Raw genomic sequence first — 13,997 nt, forward strand, 5'->3', positions numbered from 1 at the left:
AGTCAGAAACTGGACTGATATCCTTGGATTTTAGGGGCCATTTATGCTGGTTCCATTTCTGGCTGAAGCTTCACATTTCCTGTAATTCTCTGGCTGCCATTAATTTTTTTGATGATTTCCCCTTTTCTTGGAAAGCTGGGATCCAGAGTGACTTTCATCAGTGTGGCTCAGAGTTGAAATCCGGCAGCGGGTGTTTGCCAAAACTCTTCAGGAAGAGCAGGGCACGTTAGACCACCATAACTGGCAGCACATAAAAAGGAGACCTCCATGCCAGCAAACTATTTATTCAATTCCAGCTGCCCATCACCCCTCTTTAGCCCCCTCTGCATTACCAGAGGGAAGACATAATACAGGTAGTCCCCGGGTTAAGAACGCCCGGGTTACAGAAGACCCATATTTAAGAACGGAGTCTATTGTAGCAAAATTCGAGTTAAATACACAATGATTCCAGTTAAATACACAATGGTTCAAGGTCATTGCACAATACTACTTATACAGTATTATACAAGAATGCTGTTCTGGCTTACCTACAAATTCCACTTAAGCACAGACCTTGGGAACAGAACTCATTCTTAAATTGGAGACTACCTGTGATATTCCTTTTGCAGATCGAACTTGTCCCTGTGCTGTGGAGGGACCTGAGATCCTAGCCCACATCAATGCCCCTTTTACATCCACCTACTTCTGCTTGTCATAGAAGTCCCTCTTGTCCTGAGGACAATTTTAATGTTCCTTGAAGAACCCCAACACCACTAGGAGAGTTGTGACATTTCTCCCAGCTGCCATTGCCCTGTGGCAAGGAAAATGCTGGCTGGGGAATTCTGGAGTTGAAATCCACACATCTTAAAGTTGCTAAGGTTGAGAAACACTGGGCTGGATGTTCCTTGTAGTCCTTTCCCCCTCAACAATTCTATGCATCTATAATAGTGGCAAGAATAGTAATTAAAAAATAAGTGCAGGGAATTTTATCCTTAGGTGAGTGGAGTAATAAGGTCTGGTATATTACGTCAGCAGAAAAATTAACTCATTTGTTACATCTCTGAATGAAACAATCAGAAATACACACACACACACACACACACACACACACACTCTAGCAAGGTTTACTACCTTTTGTTATTCGAGAAAAATAAGGTAACTAACTGCCTGCTTGGTATACTGGGATATGAAATATGCACCACTTAAGAGTTCGTAGGTAATGTTTTACATTGGAAATAATTTTAATTAAAAATAAAGTCTTGAAACTGATGAGGTCATAATCTATTAAAGGTTTTGTGTGCTATATGCCATTTTGTTATGTTTATATTATATTTTATAGATAATTAATTAAAAAATAAGAGAATTGTAGACAAAATTGTTTGTTAAGCAGAATGGCACAAAGTAATCTTCCTATAAGAAATTAGCAATAAGTATTTTAATTTTGTTGTCATTTATATTATATGTATCTATTAAATTACTGTTTATTCCCTTGCCTAATAAGTTCATAATTAAAGACTAAACTATGACACCAAGAGCAAGTTATATTAGGACAAAGTTCATCTTCAACTCCACATAGTTACACTATGCATAGAAATCAACGTAAGGTTTGAGAATGTAAGTCCTCCATTAATGTGAGTTCACAGAGAACCAGTGGGGTGTGGTGGTTCAGGTGCTGAACTAGAAACCTAGAGATGGTGAGTTCCCGTCCTTTCTTAGGCATGGAAACCAACTGGAAAACTTGGGCCAGTCTCCCTGTCTTAGGTCAGCCCACCTCACAGGACTGTTTTTGTGGGAAAAAGAGGAGGCAGGAGCTTATGCACTTTCAAAATAAAGGCAGGATATAAATCAAATAAAGATAGATAGATAGATAGATAGATAGATAGATAGATAGATAGATAGATAGATAGATAGATAGATAGATAGATATGACAGACAGACAGGCAGGCAGGCAGGCAGACAGACAGACAGGCAGACAGACAGACAGACAGACAGACAGACAGACAGAGATGTAGGCACTGAAATAGTTATTGCAAAGGAAGATTCAAGATGATGATGTTGACCTCCAACCTGAATATTTTCAAGACTGCTGTCCCTCGTGGAAAGGATTGATTGGGTTCCAAGAGATAAAACAGACAGGAGTAATGGTATGGCATGTTGTATGCTACATCTATGAAGAGATGCCAAAGATCCCAGAGGAACAGGACATTATTGAGACTAGATACGAATGAGGCTAGATCATGGACTCTTGGGGGCCAATCTTGGGTGTTTTTGCAAAATAGCCACCATGAATGGTGCTGCCACTCAACTGAAAAGTAATATGATGATAAAAATGCTCCCTGGATTGATTTAGGAATATCCTGCCATTGTCCCATTTACCCTTTTCATCAGGATAAAACACCATCATGAAGCATCTCCTTATTTTTAATATTTATTTTAAAGAAATGCCTATGAGTCCCACGTAGATGCCAACTTGACACTTTTGATCTCCCACCCCATGGATGCCCCTGTGTGAAACAAGGTGTCAGATAGGTACCAAGGAAAATATTGGGCATCCTACTTGGGGGCCCCAAGAACAATATCCTCCTTTTTAAAAAATTTTATAGTGAAATCAAGGGAGTTTTGCCCTTGTGAATGACCCATTATAGAGCCAGCACCTCAGTAAGAACTTTTATAGTACTGCAGCCCACCTAGAAAATTGTGCTTTTTTAGAGTTTGCTTACATACAGAATTGCCATTATCAAGTGTCAAAATTTTATTAAATAAATGCATGTTCCACCATCGCTATGGTATCCCATTGGACAGGTTCATGCATAACAGTTCTCTGGTTTTGGATTCATGTGTTAGAATCCAGGCAATTGTGACTTTGTCAACAAAGCATCTCAAAGAAATCTTGACCTAGTGCAATTTTCCCTGACCACAACTGGGTGATATCAACTCCAATATTCTAAGTAAAGGCCATACTGGGTGGGGAACTCTGGAACTTGAAAGCCACTCGTTTGGAAAGCTCCCAGTTTGAGGAAGACTTGGCTGAACATGTTGGCAAAGCCTGGACTATATATTGGGAAACATTTCACCCATGCTATTCATGATAGTTCAACATGGTCACAGGGAGATGTAGTTCTAAGACCCAGGGAAAGCCCAGACTGGAGAATGCTGAATGCAGAAAAAGGGACAGGATTGGTGAAGACTCTGAGATCATCCCATCTGATGAATGGTTGCTTTCATGAAATCATATTCCCTTGCAACACACATGACAAAGAGTTTTGGAAAAAACTTCAGAAAAATTCAAAATTTGCAAGACAGCATGTATTGAACAACAGTGGACATTTTTTATATAAATCATCTATTTACATGTAGCCAAAACATGTATGCCCCAATATCATTTCACATGGAAGTTTTTCCAAGCACTTGGGTACACTGAGCAAGAATACAATTTAATGGAGGAAAATAAAGACTATTATGTGATTTCAGAATAAAGCTGGGCAGATGTCAACCCAGATTTCAAAATGCAATATCCTTTCAGTTAATGATCAGCTTATTTACAAAGATAATTGATTGCCCAATTACACTTATTCACACAATCATCTCATTGCTTATTAAAAAAAAAAAAAAGCCTTCCTACAACTGAATTAATCACTGCAGATTTAGTCCACTACTGGTAAGAGTCAGTTGTGTTCAGCTGCAATATAGACTTGCTTTGAACCTGCTTATAAACTGTGCGAATGACCCTTCAGCACCATACAGCTGCTACACAAGTTCTTCCCAGTAATATCAGAAGATTAAGGCCCGATTTTGGGAGTGAAGAGGAGGCGGATGCTGCAGTTTAGTCAAACCCAGCAAACTCCCAGTCTAGTCCTACATATATCCAGATCAGAGTATGCATACACACCACTCAGTTCAGCTAGCAAAAAGTACAGCTTGATGTTTATTAAACATCAGCAAACATCAACAATAGTTAGCTGGCAAAAAGCAGGCAAAAACAAGGAGAGACAGAAATGAGCAACAGCAGAGAGATGAAAGAGGGCAGAGGAATTAATCTCAACAGTCTGCTTAACTCATCCATCAAAAGACACAGAAATTTCCAGAGCCATTACAAACGATACTGTGGGTAATTAGCACGGGCAGTCCCAGAGGAAGGGGCCTTCGGTTATTTCATCTTTAACCCTTTTATGCAAACAACAGTAACAGAAGAGAGATGGAACATAGGACATCAAATGATCCCTCTTCTATTCTGCACCATGAAAGAAATAATTTGGTGGATCCAACATTACAACCCACCCATATCAGGAGGGCCCTAGAAATAATCATCTCACCAGCCCCATATGCATCATGGTCACTCTGGAAACTTGGAGCCAGGAACTACCTAAAATTACCTTCTGTCCACAAGTTCTTAATAGATGCTCCAGGGAAAATGGAAGGTTATTTAAAATATATAGGTTTTAGGCTGAATGTTTTCAGTGGCACTATCAGGCTGAAGTTAGGTTCTAGTTTCATTCCCCATAATGCCCTAATATGCCACAATAATGCCGAGCCAAGTGGACCCCCCATCTAAATCAAATGATAACTGAGCTACTGGCCTCAGATCACCTACAAAGCCTTCAGTCTACCCTGACTTCAGTTGAGTCTTCTGATGCACTCTTGGAGAACTATAGCTCCCTTACCCAAGAGCTCCACCAGCATCTAACTCATAGTAACAGTGCACCCATGAACCAACAAAGCACCACCCTAAGCCATGGTTTGACAAGAACTGTGTTAAAGCCAAAAAAGCTCTTGCTACCACTTACCAAGCTTTTGTATCCAATACTATGCTGACAGCTGCACAGGATCTCCTCAAGGAGAAGAGATACTGCAAACAAGTGCTGGCACACAAGGAACAGGAAGCCATGAAAAACAACTGGACATGACTCATTCAAGCAGCCAAATCCAATGACTCAGCCTCTTTCTAGCATATCACATCAAGCTCCCAAAGCAATGGTCCATCCACGGTGGACTGTCACATCCCCCCAGTAGCTTCGGAGGAATACTTTCAGGAACTGTACATGGACACCTCTGTTGGAAGTGGACGCCCTAGCCAAACCATAGAAAATCTGCCAATGTGTGCACCAGTGACTGTGACAGAGATCAAGAACCTTGTTGCTCAGCTAAGACCAGGGAAGGCCCCAGGAGAAGACCTAATCCCTCCAGAGGCCATTAAAAACAATCTGGGCTTCTGAGCCCCGACTCTGACCTCACTCTTTAGCTGCATCAATACCTATGGCCAACTCCCCAAGGATCTGGGGCTTGTGATCATTGTCCCTATATATAAAAAATGGGAAAAGGATGATCCTGTTAATTATAGACTGATCAGCCTCCTCAAGACAATCAGCAAACTCTATGCATGACATCTACAATGGAAATTCCAGGAGTGGCTGGAACAAGAAAACATACTTGCAGAGGAGCAAGCCAGCTTTAGAGAAGGCCAGTCTACCATAGACCAGTGCCTAGTACTCCAACATCTCATTGAAAAATATTTCTCCTGCAACACAACCTCCCTTTATGCCATTTTCACAGATTTCAAAGCAGCTTTTGATTCCATATCCCAAACTAAATTATGGGGAAAACTGGAGGCCTCCTTGATTGACCGACATTTACTTCATCTAATAGGTATGCTTCATGAAGGGACCTCAAAGTAAGATGTAACCCCAGGGCCATCTCACTAATGCCATTGGAACTGAGAAAGGCATCAAGCAAGGCTGCATATTGGCCCCACTCTTATTCAGTTTCAATATCAACTCCATGGTGGGCCAACTCCTCAGCATGAACTTTCACTTCCCAAAACTTGCTGGAAGACACATCTCTGTTCTACTCTGTGTAGACAATGTAGCAATTCTTTTAAGAACATCTATTGGCCTTAAAAAAGCACTGAGGGTACTAACACAGCAGTGCAAGCAAGTTCAGTTAGAACTCAATTATCAGAAAATTAAAATCATGGCATTTGCCAAAAGACCCAAGAGCCACTCCTAGAGCATAGATGGCCACAAAATTGAGCAAGATTGAAGGAGGAGGTGGTCCTTCATTCTGCTGACAGTAGGAAAGCCCATGGGGACTATGTTGCAGAAAATGCACTGAGGAGCTCATCTTCCATCCTTAAATTCCTCAAGACAAGAGGTGGCCACTATATTCCTGCAGTACTCAAATTATTTGAAGCAAAGCCAATAGCATAACTACTTTATGGTGCCCAGCTGGGCTCCTTCTCCAATTTTGCACTGTTAGAACTTGTACAAATCCAATTTTCTAAGATTGGCCCTTCAAGTCACAAAAGGTGTCTCAAATGCCATCCTGAGACTAGACAGGCCTCATGAAAGGGGAGGCTAGAATGTGGATGCCTATACTCAACTATTGGCTTAGGCTCTCCTTTTTACCTCTTGGCCTTGCCCCATTAACAATGAGGGATGATTTTCAGTCTACATGGAAACAGGCAGTAGCAACTGAAATCTCATTCCTGGGCTTCTCTCCAGGTCTTCTACCCAGCATGGGATATGACCAGGCCAAAGCACTCAAACAGCATGTAACAGACACAAAGCACCAGTTGGATCTAGCCAGGTTCCCAACCACTATCTTAGATAGTGAATCCAACAGGTACTCTGCCTCCTCTATGGCATACTTAACTAAACGTGAAAAACCTAAACACCAGAGGGCCTTTACTCTGGCATGATGCCATGCTCTCCCCTCAGCTGTCCTTGAAGGCCAATACAGGAAGACCCCTTACCCAGAGAGACAATGCCCCTGTGACTCTGGACACATGGAAACAACAAAGCTGTGCTTCTCCAGGACCTGTATTACAGAGACATTTGTATTAGACTCATCTCACCATTACTGCATAAATACCCACACAGGACAATTCTACACCTCCCTGATGCTTTCAGATACCACATATAATGTTGCCAGATTCTGCACAGCAGCGATTAAAGTTCATCAGAAGATGATCTGTGCCATAAACTAGACTTAATGAGCATCTAGTTTGTTATACTAGAGTGCTCTGTAATTTGATAGATACAGTCTGCCACATACTAACCTTTATACCCCCCTACACCATCTAATGTTCCTACCCCTCCTTTAAATTCTTTTAGACTCTTGTTTTTTATATAAACTTTATATCTTCTGACTTTTCATAATTTTTCCTTTAGATCCTACACACACACACACACACACACACACACATACATACACTCTATTTTATACCTTTTAGCTTTTTATTATTATTTTTCTGATGTATTTCCTATGCTTTTTAAATTGACTGTCCCTTACCCTCCTTGCTGGTCTTTGACTGTAATAAAGACTTCCTTGATTGATTTGATTGATTGGGGCATTATGGTATTATAATGGCAGCTGACAACTATGTGACCCTGCTTGAAGGCCTGTTTCTATCTCTTGCTGTTCCTCACCGTTGAGGCTAACCAAGGCTAACCAAGAGAAAAGGAGCTTTTTCATAGGAGAAAGGAGCTTCTCATTTTTTCCAGCAACCCATCAAACCTGGCAGTGTCCTGATTATACATATGATGGGGAACAGTTTTATATACTGCCATGTTTTTCAACCTTGGCAACTTTAAGATGTGTGGAAATCTGAAAATACCAACATAAACAATTCACATATGGCATGTCTTAGTCAAACCCTCATGGAGATTTCAAGAAAGAGTGAAGGTTTCTTTTAGAAATATTTAGGCTGCAGGCATGCAATATGCTTAGCCAGGCAGGATATCCTCAGTGACTGTTGTGGGCTTTCAAATGCCAGGTATCACTGGGCAATCAAAGCCCTGGTCCTTTTTACATGCTCATTATCTGTGTATGTTAAAAATGGGAGGGACCTTGATTGCCCACCAGCATCCGCCATTTTGAAGCCAGTCACCTTTGTTGTGGACTTCCCTGCCACCAGTTAAAGACATTCACACAACATGCTAAACTGGGTTGATGTTGACCTTGATTTGTTTGTTTTTTTGTGGCTTAGCCTGTATGCCAATTTCAGGACCTGCTAGTCATGGAAGCCTGTTGTTCAGTTGGCAATGCATGTTATGGCCTGTTCTCCTCAATGGGAACCTGATGATCTGCCACGAAGTCTCCCTTGGCAGCAGTGCCTCTGCCAAATAGGGTGGCGGAATTGTTGCTCATGGTGGGGAAAAAAATCTGAGAAGCCTTGGGATGAAGGGGTTGATTTCTCAGAGGGGTTCTGGACATCCATAGCAATATCATACGATCTATTCTACAAATGGAATTCACAGGAAAGTCTGAGCAGCATGATCAAAAAAGGAGTCATTGTCCCCTACATACATTTTTAAAGACTACAAATGTGCATATTTAAAAAGCACTTGAACACAGAGTTTAAAATTACTGTCCATTTGGCTAGACAGCTCACAGACTTTTTCTAAAATATTACTGCAACACAAACTGGGGCTTGGGCTTGATTTTTGAAGTAATATATGGCTGATTTTAGAATCCATGTTTGCCTAGAGCTCCCCTAATGTAATCTCGCATTGCAGTAATTTCTTCAATAACAATTATTCTTCACTGTATCGTTAGAAAATGACTGCAGTGTCTGGAAACAGCATAATGGGGCAATGTCTTCCGAAGGACGGGCAGCGTAGCTAGTAAGTTAAATTGGTACTAAATTTATTAAAATGTATCACTTGTGCCACTGGAAGGAAAGCTGGGGAAAATGTTTGCTGATCAGTGGCTAGCAAGTGACAAAATGTTCATCCTTTTAAAATAAACCTTAGAAATATTCTGAGGCATGGGGTGGGGGAGCCAAAAAGATCAAAATGGCAGCCATGGCTGTCCAAAGCTCACGCACTGCATATAGAAAAATATGGGGCTACAATGGTGTGGTCACATCCACCATCTTGACTTTTTTGAAAGACATCTCCCCCCGCAGTTGCCCTGTAGATGAAACAGAACTACAGCTTTAAGCTGTTTCTTTGCCACTGAAGGTGTATCCAGCACATAAAACAAGTGAAGTCTGCGACAAAATGCAGCATCAACTGTGAAACCTCACGTGTTATAAGACTGTGCCACCTTTCTCTTCTCCCAATTATGCCCTCCATCCTACGTTTTCTCTAAAATCCTGGCTGTATCATCTGAAATTCCTTGCATGCTTTCCTCTTAAAGTTTTCTGGAACTTTACCCTCCTGCAGTATAATTTGTATGCTGTTTGATGTTATTCTGTTGATTCTTCTCTTTGAAAACGTTGTTTGAACTTTCTGTGTTGGTTTTGTTTGACTAACTTTGTTTATTGGGCTTCTGGAGGAGATCCACAGGGTCCTTCCCCCACAAGCAGAATTAACTAGTGATGGAATGCTTATTCCCCCCCCCCCCCCGCTCAATGCTTTATGCCTGTAAGCAGACAAGGACAGGTGATGCACTGAGGCTATTTAATCATTCTTGGTCATAACTACTCTGCAATTCTTATTGCCAAAGTAAATTTAACACCCAGCGTCAAAGTTCAAACTGAGAGTTGGAGATTTCTGTTCAAGAAATAGCATATAAAGCAACAGCTCAATTAGTCTGAACTGGGAAATCCAGAACAAGTTTCTACTTCCTCTGCAAGGTGTTTATTCTCAATCTGCCCTTCCATATCTTCTTCCGTATTTAACCATTTCTATGGGGTGGGATAAGGTTGGAGAACAAATACTACTTAATATTTGGAGATCAAACATCAAGCAGCACATATTTCAAGTAGCTTAATAATAACTAATAGAGTTATATTTCTTATTATGTAGATTATCAGGTTTGGTAATATTTGCATCTTTACTACATGCCCACCACCGAAGAAAATAGAGTGGGCCTCTCCAATTTCTCTGAGGTAGCATATAAAATTACTGTTTAACCATGTGTTTTAGGTTTGTTGAAATCATTGTTTTCAGTGGGTTGGATCCAGATGGGTCATTCCATGAACGGAAATTCTCCATCCATTCATGTGCCTGTCAAAGAAGAAGACAAAGAAGAAAGAGGACTGGGAATGAGACAATTGTTGCTGATTCCCCATTCTCCTAATGGTCCTCATTCTGTCCCTGTGTCGAAGGAGCCTTCCTGTCAGGTTCAGCCCAAGAACAGCAACGAGGCAATCCAGTACAGTTCCTTTATTAGCTTGCACCTAATAGACAAAATCTTGCCAGACTCAACCTATGCTAAAGCAATTAGAGGATATACCCTGTGAGACTCTAGGGAGGGGCCAACCTCAACCTCTTCGTCTTCCCACAGTCTTGCTGCAGGCTGAGGAAGCGCTTGCCCTGGAATGTCTCTCCCCCTTCCTGACAACCTTGCAGTTCCATTCCAGAATCTTCCCCACTCATGCCATCCATTACACTTCCAGAGGAATAATCCAGGGTAGATTCTCAGGGATACAAGGAGTTAACTGCCAAAGAAACAAAAAACATTGGCAAAAAATAGAACAGTCTCTAATTGTAGGTGTGGTGCGCTATTAATTTTATGTGGTATTAAAGAAGACTCCTAAGAATACTGTGAATAGCCAAGGAAACAAACTGATAGATCATTGAACAAATGAACCCAGAGTTCACACTCGAGGCACAAATGACCAGGCTCAAATTATCCTACTTTGAACACCGTTAGGTGACTTGAAATACCAAGTTAGGGATAGATCATTATGGAGAAAATCTACTGATGTGGTCGCCAGGACTCAGAAACTACTTGATGGCACATAATCAATCAATCAATCAATCAATCAATCAATCATTAATTCCATTAAACTTGATGCATGTATTTTGTTTGTGTTTCTCACACTACCAAAAGTTCTTCTGAGACCACTTTTATGTCTATGGGAGGCAATTTCCTGAATTGTCTGAAAATCTGTTGTGGAACTTTTCAATTGCAGGGTTTCCCTGAAGATGCATTCAAACTATCTAATCTGCAGGGATTGGTAAAATGAATCTTATGAAAAGATAGTTATCATTACACCCATTGGAAATTATGTCACCAGCTCGCTCTGCCTACAACTGAAAATTACCAAGAACTCTAATCAAACATGATAAAAAGCATAGCATAACTCTGCAGATATAATATCCCTACTGAGCTCATTCCCTTTCAAAACATTGGGGAAAGACAAACCAACCTGGGGATATAATTGAAGGACATATAAACATATCTCTAATAAATAAATAATATATACAAGAAAGAGCTATATCCTTCTCAATGAAATACTAATGAAAAACATGAGTTTGAACGGCTTTTATGGTGCGGAATGAGAGAATCAGTGTATTTCCCATTCATATCTCATTTCTTCAACCATCAGTCTAGTCAATCCCATTTCCATATTATTCTATTATTAATACCTGCCTGAATATGTATTTTCTTTCTCTCTATCTCTTTACATTTAAAAAAAGAACAACCCAAAGTGTAATGCAACATTTTGGAAGTAGTTGATAATTACGTTTTGATCAGCCCAGGTACAGATAAAGTCAATTTTTATTGAAATTCACGGCTGACCTTTCTTGATATTCTTGGTAAGACATTTGAAAACTGTGTCTGGAAGTACCACTTTACTTACAGCATTTGTTTCTGAATGCAGGCGGATATATCTCACTGTTCCAAATAACTTACAATAAAAACACAATTTTTACAGTAACATACAGTAAGTTCTAAATGCTATTCTTTGAATATATAATAATGCTAGAGCTAAACAAAATACAGCTGGAACAAATGTTCTTTCCTTTAGAACTATAATGTACAGTTCTTTACTTGTGGGTGAACAGACTTCAATTTTAGTTAATACATGGCACACCTATGACAATGAGACTCTCATTACTTCCTCTGTTCTTGTGAGATCTTTCAAACCCTAACTGCCTCTTGGTTTCATAGGAAAATACACAAAGGAAGGCAGTGTGAACAAAATAGTTGTTTTAAAATCATTCTGAGACAAATGCAAACACAGAATTACAAGCAGTTACCTTCATGGCTACCTGATCAAGTAGAAGGAGGACTAAAATAATCATAATGGCAAAATATGATGTCAGGAATTCTGGTGCTGAGTTTTGAACAACAGTTGAGTGAAATCATGTTCTGTCTGTAGAGTCCTTGGTGCTCTCCGAGCTTGATTGTTTGATTACATTTCATTACCCAGCTAAGTAGCATCATCAGTGCTAGTGAGTGTGGGGTTTGCTCCCTTATTATATACAGGAGTTGGTGGGGGTGTGGTTTTCTCCTTGGTAGTTCCTTGATTAGAGTATTGTTTTCTGCTTGATTGTTTGTCTGATATTAATCCCTGCTTATCTCAGTGTTGGCTGCTGGAAAGGATGTGTCCTGGTCTTTTTGTTTCCTCCTTAGCTTTCTTATTGTCTCTTTTGAATGGTGTGTAAATGTGGTTTATTTCTATGTGTCTATTGATGGCTGATGTGTCTGAGTGCCAAGCTTCCAGGAATTCCCTAGTGTTTTTGGATTTAGTTTGGTCTAGGATACTCATGGTTTCCCAGCTGAAACTATGGTTGAGTCTGTCCATGTGTTGTGCGATTAATGAGTTTTCATCATGTCTTCTGACTGCTGGTTGGTGTTCATGGATGTGCTCTGCTACTCTTCTGCCTGTCTGTCCTACTTAGTGTCTGTTAATAGTCCTTTCATTGTATGCTGCAGATGACTCCTGTTTTTTCTTCTTGGGCTACTGGGTCTTTTGGTTTAGTTAAGATGTTTTGGAGGGCTTTAGTTGGTTTTTGTGCTACATTGCTGCCATATGGTTGTAACAGTCTGTTGATTATTTCTGAGAAGTTTTTGATGTATGGCAGTGTTATCCTTTTCATAGCTTGTGTTGGTTGTGTTGTGGTGGGTTGAGCAGTCAGGCACTTTTTGATAAAGTTGGGTGGGTATCCATTTTTTTTTTTTGAAAGATATTGTATAGGTAATGTTTCCTTTTTCTGGTGTTCTGGGTTGCTGCAGTGTGTTCATGCTCATCTGAATAATGTTCTTACATAGATCTACTTGTGAGAGGTTGGGTTGTTACTTTGGTAATGGAGCACTTGGTTAGTGAGGGTTGTTTTTTGATAGACTTGTTTCTAATTTGCCATAATTTCCTCTGCTAATGAGAATATCCAGGAAGGGAAGTTGTTTTCTTCTTCCCTTGTCAATTTTATTCCTTTGAAGATGTTACTGGTAGTGTCTTCTCTAGTTGTTCCTTTTTTATTATGACAAATGTGTTGTCTATATACCAGATCCATATTTTTGGTTGTATGTGTGGGAGTACTATGGTTTCTAGATGCTGCATTACAGTCTCTGCTATGAATCTTGAGAATGGTGATCCCATGGGTATTCCTCTGATTTGTTGGCCTATTTGTCCATCAAATTAAAAGTAGGTAGTGAGGCAGAGGTTAATGAAGTCCATGATTCTGGGTATTTCAATCTTAGTGTATTTGGTTAGGTTGGGTGTGTTGTGTAGTACTGCTGACATGGATTCTTTTGTTAGTTCTGGGTCTACGGATGTAAAGAGTGCTGTGACATCGAATGAGACCATAATTTCATCTTCATCTATTCGTACATTTTTGATTTTCTGGAGGCACTGGAGTGGGGAATTGATAGAATATTCTCTCCCCTCTGTGAGATGTCTAAGCTTTTCTGTAAGTTCCTTTGCTATGTTGTATGTTGGGGTCCCTGGTAAGGATCTCTTGAATGAAGAGATATGTTAGGCTTGTGTATTTTTGGGCATCCATAGAGGTATGTCCACATTATATATTTTGGGGCATCCATTTTTGGGTGATATCCTCTTCTAAGCTAGTCTTCTATTGGTACATGTTTTGTCTCCTCTTCCTCTTCTCTTCATTACAGCCTAAACAGAGCCTTCAGACTTCAAAACTTTCAGGCAGCAGCTGGCTTCACAAAGACCTAAACCTGAATTTGGGAGACCAGGACTTTCTGAAGGCACAGTTCTGGTTCGTATCATTGTGAAACTTTTGAAATTTCATTGGAATCAGAGAAAGACGCAAAAGTACAATCCGACTGAAAGGGACACCAACATTTGAAAAGTACGAAAAAGGTCTGCTTACAAGTAA

The sequence above is a fragment of the Python bivittatus genome, unplaced genomic scaffold (assembly GCF_059951505.1).
Source record: "Python bivittatus isolate LINGU-HERP-01145 unplaced genomic scaffold, Pbiv_v1 ctg000400_np1212, whole genome shotgun sequence".
NCBI classification, from domain to species: domain Eukaryota; kingdom Metazoa; phylum Chordata; class Lepidosauria; order Squamata; family Pythonidae; genus Python; species Python bivittatus.